At 47.2% G+C, this 13456-nt stretch overlaps 1 long non-coding RNA gene across 1 annotated transcript; it reads left to right on the top strand.

The window, feature by feature from the left end:
* Nucleotides 1–12189: 12189 nt before the first annotated feature.
* Nucleotides 12190–13364, top strand: LOC120512583. The gene is made up of 3 exons (XR_005630048.1): nt 12190–12309; nt 12489–12617; nt 13058–13364. It is a non-coding gene; the product is annotated as an uncharacterized LOC120512583 (long non-coding RNA).
* Nucleotides 13365–13456: the final 92 nt, after the last annotated feature.

Below are 13456 nucleotides of genomic sequence, written 5' to 3'. Positions count from 1 at the left end.
CAGCTGGAAACAAGCTGCCCGGTTACCAACACTGTGAACCAACAGATTCCTCTGGTGCTGTACTTGACCGGACACCCCAAAAAGTCCAGCTGGTCACGGAAGTCCAGGATAGCTTGGGCACCAATAGCCCAAATTGGCACAATGAACTCTTCCCTTTCAGTGGTGCAGACGAGCTGGTGGGAATAATCCTGCAGTAAAAGAAACTGCCTCAGCACAGGGCATTTATCCCCATCTTCAGCATGGGCAAAGAGTATCTCCCAGTTCTAGATCCAGTGCAACTCCGCCAAAACCAGCAGAGGTCCTCAAAACCCAGGCCAGATGCCCTGAACCAGCCTTGCAGGTTCACTTTCCACTGAAGACACCAGTCTCTTGGGACCTCCAGACTCACCTTGTTCTGCCCAGGGGTGAAGAGGATGCAGACAGTCGTATAGAGGCCTGGTGGCACCTTGCAGTACATACCACTGGGCCCCTCCAGCTGGAAATAAGGTGGCTCTCCAAGGTGACCTTCACCAACTGAGGAACCTGCAAGAAAGACATGGAATGATGGTTTTGCCACTTGTGGAGAGAGGTAGACATGGCCTGGTGCCATCCTTAACCACCCTTCTCTGCTCTCCTCTTCCAGCACAGTGTTACACCTCCACATCCTGGCACTGACCTTGTCCCTGTTCCTTGGAACCATGGGCACTTCACAGACCTCACTGGAGTGTACTTCTGAAACACCACCTGTGGTGGGGAAGGATGAAATGAGCTCTGCTGTGGGTGATGGCTGTGGGAGAATTGGCACGGGGATGCCATGGGAGAGTTCTGTTGTTTAAGTTAGGGTAAGTTGCTGTAGTAATTTCCCATAGTACCCTACCACTGTTATGCTAACGTGTATGAAAATGACAAAGGTTGTATACACCCCCATCCAGAACATTCTCTGTACCCCGGTCTCCCATTGGTTGTTCCCCTGAATCCGCTCCCTCCTCATTCCCCATTGGACTGTTCTCCATCACTCCATCCTTGCCCCTCCTCCTGCACCATTTCTCATTGGATCATTTGTATTGTGACCCCTCCTACCCTTATCCATATATAGACCCTGGATCCTCCCTCAACAGTTGGATTCTCTCACTGGTGCCCTCCTTTACAGTTGTCTCCCTGCTCCTTTGATACACCACTTTTTCCTGATTTCACCTACACTTTGAGTCCTACAATAAACTCGTTGGAGCTTATCTAGGATTGAGTCACCTCCTTCTACCCTGGTGAGCAGAGAATATACATCCGGGACTGGGCAGAAGGTGGGCTGAGGGGTAGCGCTGTTGGACAAGGGAACACTCTTTGTCCCTCTGGCGTCCCGGCAGCACTGGCCCAGGGTTCCCCCCTCCCCCCCCCGAAGATGGAGAAGAAACCGGATCTCCCACCGCATTCAGGGTGGCATTGCAATATCCTAAAAAATTCTAAGGGTACCTACTGGTGGTACAGTAATACAAGAGAACTATGTGTATTACTAGGTGTTATTCATCTTAGATAAAAATTGCTCATCTCAGCTTTACAAAGCAGGAAACAAGTCATGGAGAGTTGAAATGATGGAGTTGGGACAGCGTAACCAGTCTGCTTTTTGTGAGAGATGCTCTTAAGCAGTGGCAGTAGTAATGAACTCATCTCCTGTAACTTTGCTCCTTGTGATCTGCTATCCACCTCTGCAATTTTTTGACCTTTTTTTTTTAATTTCTTCAGTTGAGTACCAAAAGGAAACACAGAACTGCAATGTTAGTACCAAAATAATATATTTTTTTTTGCCGTGGCAAAAAATGCTGGTGGTAGTAGAAAGTCAATCACAGCATGGTTTTGAAGTGTGGCATGCCTGGTAGTTTCTTCATCCGACAGGAGATCACTTAACACAGCAGATGTTAAGTTGGCCTGCTTACCAAGCCAGCACTCCAGATGAGAAAGCTCACCGTGGGCTTTCGCATCAGCAACCTAAGGTAGAAAAAAGGACATCATCACTCTCTTAGCGTATGACCAATCAACAATTTCGCTGTCGCAATTTTCATCTAATTGAGTGAGGTCTCGTTTTTGGCAGGCCAATTCATTCTTTTTCTGCTAGTCATGAATTAGGGTTGAGTTTGGGGTGAGAATGGTAAGCTGGCCAAGTGTGCAAGGACCTCCTTGCAGATGGGAGGGAAATCCTGCCCACACTCTGTCCTCACAGATCAGGACCACACCTCAGGGCATCACTGGGATGATGGGAGGAGATGGAAAGTGTGCTGCTGGTATAATTGCACCACTTGATGACATAAAGAGCTTTTCAGAGCCTCTCAATGGGAGGGATGATCTCTGTTCCACCCCGCTGCTATCAAGGACCTTTTTAAGAGTTTGTTGGGTCCTTTCTACAATTTACTGCCCTGTGGGAGAGTGTGGTATGCCTGTGGTGTGCTTCATCCCCCACTGGTTGAAGAAGTCCTTTAGTTTGGAGGAGGTATAAGCAGGTCCATTATCTGTTTTTATGTGTTCTGGGACTCCCAGGGTGGCAAACACAAGGAGAAAATGCCAGATGGTGTGCTTGGCATTCTCTCCCTTGTGGGCTGAGGTAAACAGTGCATCAGAAAAAGTGTCCACAGACACATGGACATATTTTGTCCTTCCAAAGGAAGGAATGTGGCTAACATGTTTGCCATATTTGGCAACTCTTGAGACCTCGGGGGTTAACCCCAGAACTCATGGATGGTATTTGGTATGACTGACAATTGGGACAGGTGGCAACAATTGCCCTGGCCTGGTCACTGAGTAGCTTGAGCATCCTTATTAAGACTGGGACATTTTGGTGATAAAAGGAGTGAGACAGCTTCATTTGGGCAAAGATGTCAGGGACATTGGCAGCTCTGACAAGTGCACCTTGGCAAGGTGCACCTGCCCTCCTGTTTCCTTCCACAATGACACCTGAGAGGTTGGTGTGTGACTTCACATGCATGATGTCATAAGTTTGCTTTCTGTGGGAGATAAGGAATATCAGTTTAGAAAGCAATTTATGCAAATTGGGGTTGGAGACTTCTTTTAGAAAAGAATGTTCAGCCCTCATAGCTACTCCAGCGACATATGCTGAATTGGTCACCAAATTAAAAGGTTCTTGGAGCTTCTCAAAAGCTCTGACGATGACTGCTAGTTCTGCAATCTGTGGTGATCCTTCGACCACCTGGACATCAGACTCCCACTCCTGTGTACTGGGATCCCTCCAAGTCATCACTGACTTGTGGGATCTTCCCAAGATATTGGTGAAAACAGTCAGGGCTTTGAGTGGTGTTTTACTTAGTAATGATTTGGGGACCAGATTAAACATTGATTTGAACTATCTGTGGTCAAGCGGATGAATGGAAATTTGGCCTGTGTAGCTATCTAGGGTGAACTGGAGGCTTTAATTGGTTTGGAGTAAAGGCTCCAAATCCCCAGTTTTCAATGGAAGGAAAATGCATGAGAACTCACACCCCACAAGAGTGCAGAGGTGGACTCTGGCCCTCTTGATGAGTTCAGCCATGATTTCCTGCAGAGTGGTTATAGTCTTTGGGTTGATTATGTGTGAAGACCCACTTGATGATGAGGAGTGTCATGTCCCATCCCACCGAAAAATGAGCGCATAAAAGCGCGGGGCCAGGACAGACAGTTGGAAGGGCAGGTTGGGCTCGTAATGATGGGCTTGCCGCAAAGACAAGGACTCCTGAACCTTAAGGATGGACTCCCGGGCCTCCGGTGTGAGGGTGCATGGTGAATCCAGGTCCTCGGCGCCGCAGAGTAGGTTGAAGAGTGGCGCGAGGACACGAGGACCTCTGTTGTGATCTGAAGCAGGGGACATACCCAACTGATGGACTCAGAGTTGGTATAAATCTCGCAGGGTCTTCAGGTCATCCTGGATAGTCAGCTGCAGGAGTACAACAGTCCGCTCATAAATCCAGAGTCCCAGTTAGGTCCAGGGGCAGGTGTACTGGATCTTGTCTTCACAGATCTCGAACCCAGCATCCTCAATTATCCTTGTAGTCTTTTGTAGTGTTCATTTGAGAGAGTCATTCTCTCACGCACAAATGAGCATGTCATCCATATAATGTAAAATGATGGAGTCTGGAAACAGGACCCTCACTGGGGACAGGATATGGGCCATGTACCACTGGCAAATGGTGGGCAAATTTTTCATTCCTTATGAAATAAGCCAGTGGTACCTTTTTAGAGGGGCCTGTTTGGGGAGTGGATGGAGGATACAAATCTTGAGGTGTCCCAGGGATGGAGAGGGATATTAAAAAAGCAGTCTTTAATGTCTATCACGGCCAATTTCCAGTCCTGAGGAAGCATGGAGGGTGAGGGCATGCCTGGCTGGAGGGGACCCATGTCTTCTATTACTTCATTGATTTTACTAAGATCGTGGAGGAGACTCCTGGTCTTTGCCCAGTTTCTGTAAAACAAAGACAGGGGAGTTCCAAGGGCTGTTTTGGTGATATGGCCCTTGGCAAGCCACTCCTCCACGAGGGCCTCTAGTGTGCGTAATTTGGTGTAGGATAGGGGCCACTGATCAATCTTCACTGGATGATGTTGTTTCCAGGTGAGTTGGGAGATGATAAGTTTTGCGCACTCCTCAGTGACCCACACTAAAAATCCCTACTGAGAATGTGCAAAGAGGCTCCCCATTACGATAGAACGTCACCTTCCCAGAGGGTTATTGATGTCCTCACTACAAATGGCCTGATGGTCGCCATTTTTCCCTCAGGTCCTTCTACAATTACATTTCTTTTACTACGCATAGAAACTGCAACTCCTCCAATTCCCGAGATCATCCCCACCACAGGCTGCAGTTCCCACATGGGTGGCCACTCAGAGCGAGCAATGATGGTAACGTCTGCCCCTGTGTCCAGCATGCCTGGGCGATGGATCTTCTCCCCTTTACAAAACAGGCCACATTCTATAACTGGTTTTTTGGAGCCCACAACCTGAGCCCACATGATGGTAGGGTTGAGGGGAGCCTGTTCTGGGCAGTTGAGTAGTAAAAGAAAGGCTTGTGCGACTGGAGTCCCTTTGGAGAGATAAAATGGTGAGTCCGTGCATTGTAGTTGAACAAAGATCTCTTCCCCTGAGTTAATAGTTTGAACTTCAGGGAGAACGTAAATTTGTCCTGGACCATTAAAAGTGTCCCAAAGAATTAAAATCTTGGAGGGTCCACCTGACGGCCCACTTTTCCCTGTGGGCATTTTGTGAACAGAGTCATTGTCAAAATGAATGGATATTTTGGTCACCAGCTGGCGCTGGGTTCCCACCTGAATTGCTCCCTGTGTTGGATCTTCCGGATGTGCTCAGGGACACCTGATGGGACTCCTCATGGTCCACTTCCCTCATCCTGGTGACTGCTAGTGGGTCTCAGAGGCAGGATGGTAGACCTCACTGGTGGGATGGAATGGTGCGGCATTTGATTTGATGTCAGAGCTTGGGACTGTCCTGCACTCTGCTTGGAGTTTCCAGAAGCTGCTGGTGCCAGTTCTGTCTTAGGGGCCATTGGTGGTTGGTGGGATGGGGGTGCTGGTCCTGGAAAAAAGTGTCTCTCGGGACAGTCTTAAAAGAAGTGTCTGGGTTCACCACAGTTGAAAGAGCAGCTACTCTTTGTTTGCTGCCACTGCATAAACACTGGACACCCCATTTGTCACCCCTTTTGCAACCACTAGGGCTACAGTATTTTTGGTGGAGGCATGTTTGGTACAGGCTTCAACCATTTGTTCAATTGTTGGTTGAGGGTCAAGAGGGAGTGCTCTTAGAATTCCTTTGCACTCGGCATTGACATTTGCTATGGCGATTTTTACCAATAGTTCCTTTTGAGCCTCTGGGCTCTCTTCTTGTCTTTCAATCACCAATTTTAGTCTGTCTATATACTTAATAAAATATTCACTTGTCCCCTGTTTAACATTTGTGAAGCACTGCTGTCTTGGTTTGAAAAGACAGGAGTCTGTGAAGGAAGGCAAAATCCTCCTGAGAAATGGAAAAGGTAAAACCCCCTCCTTCCGAATTATCACAATTTCAGAATTAAAAGGGCTCTCAGGCAAAGATATGGGAATGGGAATAACAGTTTTTTACTAGGAAGAAAAAAAACTAAATAACAATGTAATTTAGCACAAGCAAAAAACCACTGGCAGAGTGAGAAAAACCTGACACCCTGAGAAGTCAGGGTGTTGATAGTAGTCCAGCCAGATGGTGGCTGCTCCTCCTGGAGCGGCGATCTGCAGAAGGGTGTAGATCCTTTCTGAAAATGCGGCGAAGGAGCAGCTGGGCCTTGGTTCCTGATTCCTCTGGGAAATCCAGCGAAGAAGGCTGTCTGTGGTCTCAGAAATGCTTGTTTTATGGTGGCAGGGATGCTTGGCTCCTCCCTCTGGGTGGAGCATCTCCCAATGGGATGATGTAACTAATCTTACCAGCCACAGTGAGTAATTCAATAGCCCATTAGCAGGAGATTATCTTCCTGGCAGTGTCATTGTTCTTGAAAGAGATAAGAAAAAACTGCCTAACCCCTAACAGATGGCAAAAATAGAATACATGCTTATTTTACAAGCCAGGACGACTGCATTGGCACCTTGTCATCTGGGGTGATAAGTAGGGATGTCTTTGCGGTTGTAACAATGTCCCTAAGAACTGCTTCATCCAAGATTTTTGCTTGGTCCTGGGGCTTTAGGAAGTCACCTTCTCCTGCCATTTGTTTGAGGATCAAACTGGGTTTATTAGCATCTTTAGAGTATGTGTCTGCCAATTGCTTAAGGTGTTTTTTCCATTGCCTTTCCCACAGCATATATTCAGCTGGGGAGAGGAGTCAGTTCATAATATTTTTGATGTCATGGGGTACCATGACATGGGCAGTGAAGGTGGCTTCAAATAGGTTTTTAAGAAAATGTGAGCCTCGACCATGCTCCTCGGCTGCCTTACACAGCTCCTGCATCTCCTGATAGAGCAGGGATTCCCACAGATTGATGGCTGCCACCCTCTGGCTGCATTTACACACAACTGGGAAGGCAAAGATCTTTTTTAACGGTGCCAAATCTCCAGCCCATGTGGCATCCCTTTGAATTTTGGCCCAGCGATCTTCAAAATCTGAATCCAAGTTCAAGGAATTGCTGCTCCCATCCTCTGAGGAGGATGGAGTGCGCTTGATGACAGCGTGGGGCCACTTCGGGCAACCGGAACTTGCCTGTTGGTGTGAGGCAGTGGAAGCCAATATGGCCTCCTTCTGGTCACCCTCATCCTGACTTCCAGTCCCAGTGTTGTGGGAACTGGAAGTGGATGGGCCATCAGGGGAGGAGCTCATGTTGGAGGGGGAGTGGATTGGGTCCGCAATGGGGTGGGGTTTCCTGGTGGAAGGGAAGGGTCCCGACACGGTTACACCCATTGATGATGTGGGGAGGGAGGCAGGGCAGGACGCAGTGGGAAGTGTGGGAAGAGGAGAGGAAGAGGCAGTAAAGTAGCCATTTCGAGGTGGAAGGGCAGGAAAACTTGGATGTGGGGAAAACAAAATGGTGGGTCTGGCCATGTTGCCAGTGCCATCTTGTGTAGAACCTCAAACTGGGGAAGATGCAGCTGGGTAGGTGGGCATAGGGAGGAGGTTAGAGGAAAGATCCAGAGCTGCATGACCAGTGCTGTTCTGGTGAGGGGAGAGAGGCGACTGGGGGATGTCAGGGAGACAGCAGCAACCCTGTGCCTGTTGGCAATAACCACCCCTGACTGTCCCTGGGATGGGGAAGAGGGTTTAGGAACACAGGGAGAGGTAGAAGGGAAGGGATTTTCAACTGGGGCCTCAAAACTTTTCCCAAACATTCCCCAAAACCTTTCCCAGCTTATCAACGGATTGTACAATAAGGTGAAACAGAGGAAAAAACTTGACAACTGAAAAATCCCTGTTGGCTTGAACTGAATGCAACTCTTTCCCCACTTCATCCCAAAACAAACCCAAATAAAAAGAATTGCAATTGGCTTTAGGAAAACACTTAAAAATCCAATGAACAAATCTCTTCAAACCTCCCTTTGAAAAGTTCAAATTTGCTGCAACAAGGGCATCCACAACTTGGCAGTAAAAGTCTCTCTCAGGAGGGCTGAGCTTAGGTCAGCTAAGCTGATTTCCCATCCTGGTGTTCCCACTCCCCACCCAGCAGTAAAAGGAAAACAAAAGTGGAAAGGCCCGAACAAGTAAAAAGACTTGAATATATAGACCTCACTGTTTTTCTTCAGGCCGATGCCTGCAGGGCCAATGGAAAACTGGTGGGCGGGGGGTCACCTGGTGGCTGGTCCTCAGGGGATCTTCTCCTCTTTTTTCCTACAATGTGCAGGGAGTGTCCCGGTCGCTAGTGTCTCCGCAGGGAGTGTCCCCCTCGGACAGTCCTTCCTGAAACATAAGGGGTTCTCATTCAGGGATGGCGATCCCAACAGGGGATCACTCTTCAGCGGACGCTTCTTCAGGGGCTCTTCAATGCCACACGATGGGTTCTAATTGCCCCCGCAGCTGGTGGTGGTAAGGGTGCTGCGACCTTCCTGAAAAAGACGTCCTTAGAAGGACGGCTCAGTGGCACAGACACGTCCTTCTCCCAGGCCGGCAAGTGATTTTCAGCTCGCTCTGCAGCTCCCAGGCAACACAGGGAAGAAGGGATTGGAGGTCTGTATGGCGTTCCACAGAGTAACAGCCTTTATTAAGGGCATGGCCCTCTGTGAAATGAGCCAGGAACAGAAGCTCCTCCAACTGGGGAAAAACAGGTTTATGTAGGGAAGGTAAGGGGCGGTATATAGGGAAAGGGACCAATGAGTAACAAAAAATCAACATAAAAACTGCAAAGGCCTCTGACTTGCTCACCCTAACTGAAAAGCTTGTGGTTCAAGGGTGAGCCCTCCACAGGAGTGCGGCAAGCTCTTTGTCAGCTGATTCTTCAGCCCCCACAATTTTTTTCAAACTAAAAAATACTCAGACTGTTTAGAAAACACAACAGAAGTGTTGGAATTTATAAACAGTACAAGATATTGAACAGTATTTATACATTATACTACATCAGCAAAACAAATGGATAGTGGGGCTTGAGGTACAAGGATATAAATGAAGTTTTGTTAAAAGGGCTTATTTTGGTCTCTATGTGACAACTGTCATCACCATGATGTAAATACTTCTCAAGTGGGATTACTCTTTCTCAAAGCCTGAAGTCACACAGAATGAAGCAGTACTGAAATCATCGTGTGCATCCCATACACACAACAGTCCAGTTACTGACTGTCGGTTTGAGAGGTCTCGTGGGGTCCCCTGGCTAGCTCTGGACCCTGGGCTTCGCCGACATGAACAAAGGCAAAAGATGAAAGGCGCCCTTTCTCCTCAGGATGATTGTCCCACTACTTTATTTGCAGCACTACTCCAGGGAATCCGAGAGGGGAAAGAGATCGCTTGTGTGACGGTGGGAGATTTTAAACCCGCGGAGAAGGGGGCGGAGGAGAGGGGCCATAGCCAATGGGATACAGCTGAAGGGAGGGCGAGGGGAGGGAGTAACCCAGGGCAAGACCACCACCACAGGGCTCGAAGGGAAGGGGTGCGAGAACAAACCATGTGATACAAACAAACCGCTTAGTGCAATATGACAACTGACCATGTGCAGTAATCTTTTTACTTTTGTTACAAATTAAAGAATAAGCTACAAATAATATCTTGAACCTGTTTAAATTAAAGGATGGCATTGCAATACCCTAAAAAATTCTAAGGGTACCTACCGCTGGTGTAGTAATACAAGAGAACTGTAAGTGTGTATTACTAGTTGTTATTCATCCTAGGTAAAAATTGCTCAATTCAGCTTTACACAGCAGGAAACAAGACATGGAGAGTTGAAATGACGGAGCTGGGACAGTGTAGCTGGTCTGCTTTTTGTGAGAGATGCTCTTAAGCAGTGGCAGCAGTAATGTGCTCAACTCTGCAATTTTTTGTGCTCTTTTTCTTTTCCTTATTTTTTCAGCTGAGTACCAAAAGGAAACACAGAACTGCAATGTTACTATCAAAATCATATATATTTTTTCCAACTAAAAAATACTCAGACCATTTAGAAAACACAACAGAAGTGTTGGAAAGTATAAACAATACAAGATATTGGACAGTACTTTTACATTATAATACATCATCCAAATGATAGTGGGGCTTGAGGTACAAGGATAAAAATTAAGTTTTGTTAAAAGGGCTTATTTTAGTCTCTATGTGATAACTGTCATCACCATGATGTAAATACTTCACAATCTATTAAATTTTCCTAAGTTGTATTATTTCACAATCAGCTATGATTTATTTCATTCCTGTTGTATCCATCACTGAACTATCTGCGCACAATCTCCAAACAAGACAAATGGTAAGGTAGCAAAGGGTTGCAATAACTGAGCAGCCAACAGAATAAGCCATATTGGCATATATTGGCTTTTGTCGAATCCTCTGTGAGTGCTTTCGTTTCTTTTCCTCTTTGGTTTAAAATGCAACACATTTTCATTACTTCTGATGACTCACCTCTGAAAGAAAAAGGCAGTAGCTGTTTTTGGCAGGGTAAGTCGCATTTGCAAATTGGCTCACCTCACTGGCAGCAGAACTGCATTTTTTCTTATAGAAGTTGCTCATCAGCTTGAGTGGGGAGAAGGTGCAAAAGGATGAGAGAGGCTGGTGGAGCTCTGATGGTCTGAGGATCCAATGGTGCAAAGAGCTGGGAGGTGAAATACCTTTTATAGAGTTCAGGGTCATTAGGGAAAGGGAGTGTGTGCCTGAAAGTCAGTTCTGTCAGCCATATTCACCTAGTAAAAGGTTTTTTCCTGCACCTGTGTGTGTGGCCAATGCCAAGGGATGGCAGCTCTTTCTGTTGTGGGGGCATTGCAGCCTCCAACTGCAGAGCATTGAAATGTGTTTGCCAGGGCTCTGTTTTGGGGCTGGTCCTGGTTAACATCTTTATTGATGATCTGGAGGTGGGGATTGAGAGCACCCTGAGTGAATTTGCAGATGCCCAGTTGGGTGGGAATGTGGATCTGCTAGAGGACGGGAAGGCTCTGCAGTGAGACTTGGACAGACGCGATCAACGGGCCAAGGACAAAGGCGTGAGGTTCCACAAGGCCAAGTGCCACATCCTGCAGGTCACTAGCCACGTCAGTGTGAGCCAAAGTGTGCCCAAGGGACAAGAGGCCAAGGGCACCTGGCCTGTATCAGCAGCAGTGTGAGCAGCAGGACCAGGGCAGTGCCTGGCCCTGTGCTGGGCACTGCTGAGGCCACACCTCGAGTGCTGTGCCCGGCACTGGGCCCCTCGTGAAAAAGGACATTGAAGGGCTGAGGGTGTCCAGAGAAGGGCAGCAAGGCTCACAAAGGGTCTAGAAAACATGCCCCATGAGGAGCAGCTGAGGGAGCTGGGTTTGTTCAGTCTGGAGAAGAGGCTCACGAGGGACCTCACTGCTCTCTCCAACTCCCTGACAGGAGCGTGCGGTGAGGTGGGGCCGCTCTCTCCTGCTCGGCCTGCAGTGAGAACCAGAGGAAGTGGCCTCACGTTGAGAGAAAATTCAGGTTAGAATTTAGAAAAAAAAATTTCTAAACTGTTCAGGTGCTCAGGCCTGGGAATAGGTTGGCCAGGGAGGTGGTGGAGCTGCCCATCCCTGGAGGTGTTAAAGAGGCCTCTGGATCTGACACTGGGAATGGTTTAGTGGTTTAGGGTTTGCAGTGGCAGTGCTGGCTGACGTTTAACTGGATGGTCTTAAAGATCCCTTTCACCCCTGATGGTTCTGCAATTCCGAGTGCTTCCCGCCTGGCCGGGAGAAGGCTCAGGGCTGTCCCCAGTCCAAGGGCGGCCGCGCCCTGAGGCGCTCGGGCGGCGCTGCGGCTGCGGCGTCTCCTGAGGGGCTGGGCCGGGCGCTGCCCTCAGCTCCGCGAGATCCCATCCCTCAGCCCGGTGGGGGCTGTCGCTGTCCTTCAGCCAGGAGATCCCATCCCTCAGCCCGGTGGGGGCTGTCGAGGAAATCATGCTCAAATAACAAACTATGGACAGCAATATTTCTAGGTTTGTAGTTTGTGGCTGAATAGAAGTGAGGTAGCTCCATTTTGGCTCACTTTCTCCCCTTTGTTAAAATATATGTACATACTACATTTTGGACAGGTTTATTCTAATACTGACTAGATTCATATATAGAAAATATAACAATTTTAATGATTTTTTTTGTGTTTGCTCCTAGATATGAAAACAGATCTGAACTTACTGCTTGAATGCCTTAAATATCAGATGGACTGCCCTCTGTCTCAGAAGGAGGCTTTGATCACTATCTATTCCATTTGCCAACAAAACAGTAAGAAAGGCTTTTCCTTGGAAACAACACAGTCATTTATGTTCACCATGTATGCTAAGAAACTGCACTGTAAAAATGTTGTCTAAAGGACATAAGGTTTGAGATGCTGGAAAATCTTAGGAGCCTTTCATTTTGCAGAGAAACAAAAGCAAAGTTTCTGTTCTTTTTTGCTCTTGTAGGTGAAGCAAGCGAATACTTTCGAGAAATTGGTGGTTTGATGTTTATAAATGACCTTGCCAAGGCGAGTGCTCATTGCATCGTAAAGGAAGCAGCTTTATTTACATTGGGGATTATTATAGAGAGTGATGGTAATAAAAATAATATTGTTTGTATTTCTGAGTGCACTATGGCCCCCTGACGTTACTTGTGCTCCTGCTTTGTCTCCATTTCTTTTGGTCTCCCAAAATGAGACGACAAGATTGTCAGTTGGAGCAAGGGCAGTGAAGGTGCCCTGTCCATCCCCAGAACTGAAAAGTGCCTTGTTGATTTGTGCACGTAGAGTGTCTTTAAGTGCCAGACACCTGCACTCTCCCTCTGCCTCAGCAGCAAGTGTTCAGTGACGCCTGGATTGTTCCAAAGCTTGCCAGAGTCCTGGCTGGTGTAGAGCTCACTGCAGGGGAAGCCCCCAGTCACTTCATAGTCCTGCCCTGTCTCCACTCGCCACATAGTGGCCACAACTGAGACTTAATAATTTAGTATTGTGAGTAGCTTACTTTAGGACTTAATGGTTTTCCCTTTCTGTTTTCAGTGTATTGTCAACAGACTTTGTGTACTTCTGCATTGTTTGAAGACCTCATTTTATTTTTAATTAAAAAGGATTCTGGTGTGAACTTGAAAAGAATGTCTGTTTATGTCATCTTAGTACTGGTTTCAAATAATAGTAAGTTGGGTTTTTTTCTGTGTTACATTTCTTTTCTATTTGCCAATCTGCAGTCCAAAATTTGGAACATTGACTAAGTAATGTTTTGGTGAAGTTAATTAATAAAGATGAATGTTTGCATGTAACTGAACCTGAATTGTCAAAGTAGGTTATTGCTCCCTGGGATTTCCTTGAACAGCAGAATGTGGTTTAGTTCTAAAAATACAGTTTGCAAATGCAAACCCATAGTTTCTGAGAGTGTCTAGAAAGAGAGAAACATAGAAAGGT

The sequence above is a fragment of the Passer montanus genome, unplaced genomic scaffold (genome assembly GCF_014805655.1).
Source record: "Passer montanus isolate IOZ18808 unplaced genomic scaffold, ASM1480565v1 scaffold754, whole genome shotgun sequence".
Taxonomy (NCBI): domain Eukaryota; kingdom Metazoa; phylum Chordata; class Aves; order Passeriformes; family Passeridae; genus Passer; species Passer montanus.
This window is presented reverse-complemented; position numbering and strand designations above follow the sequence as displayed.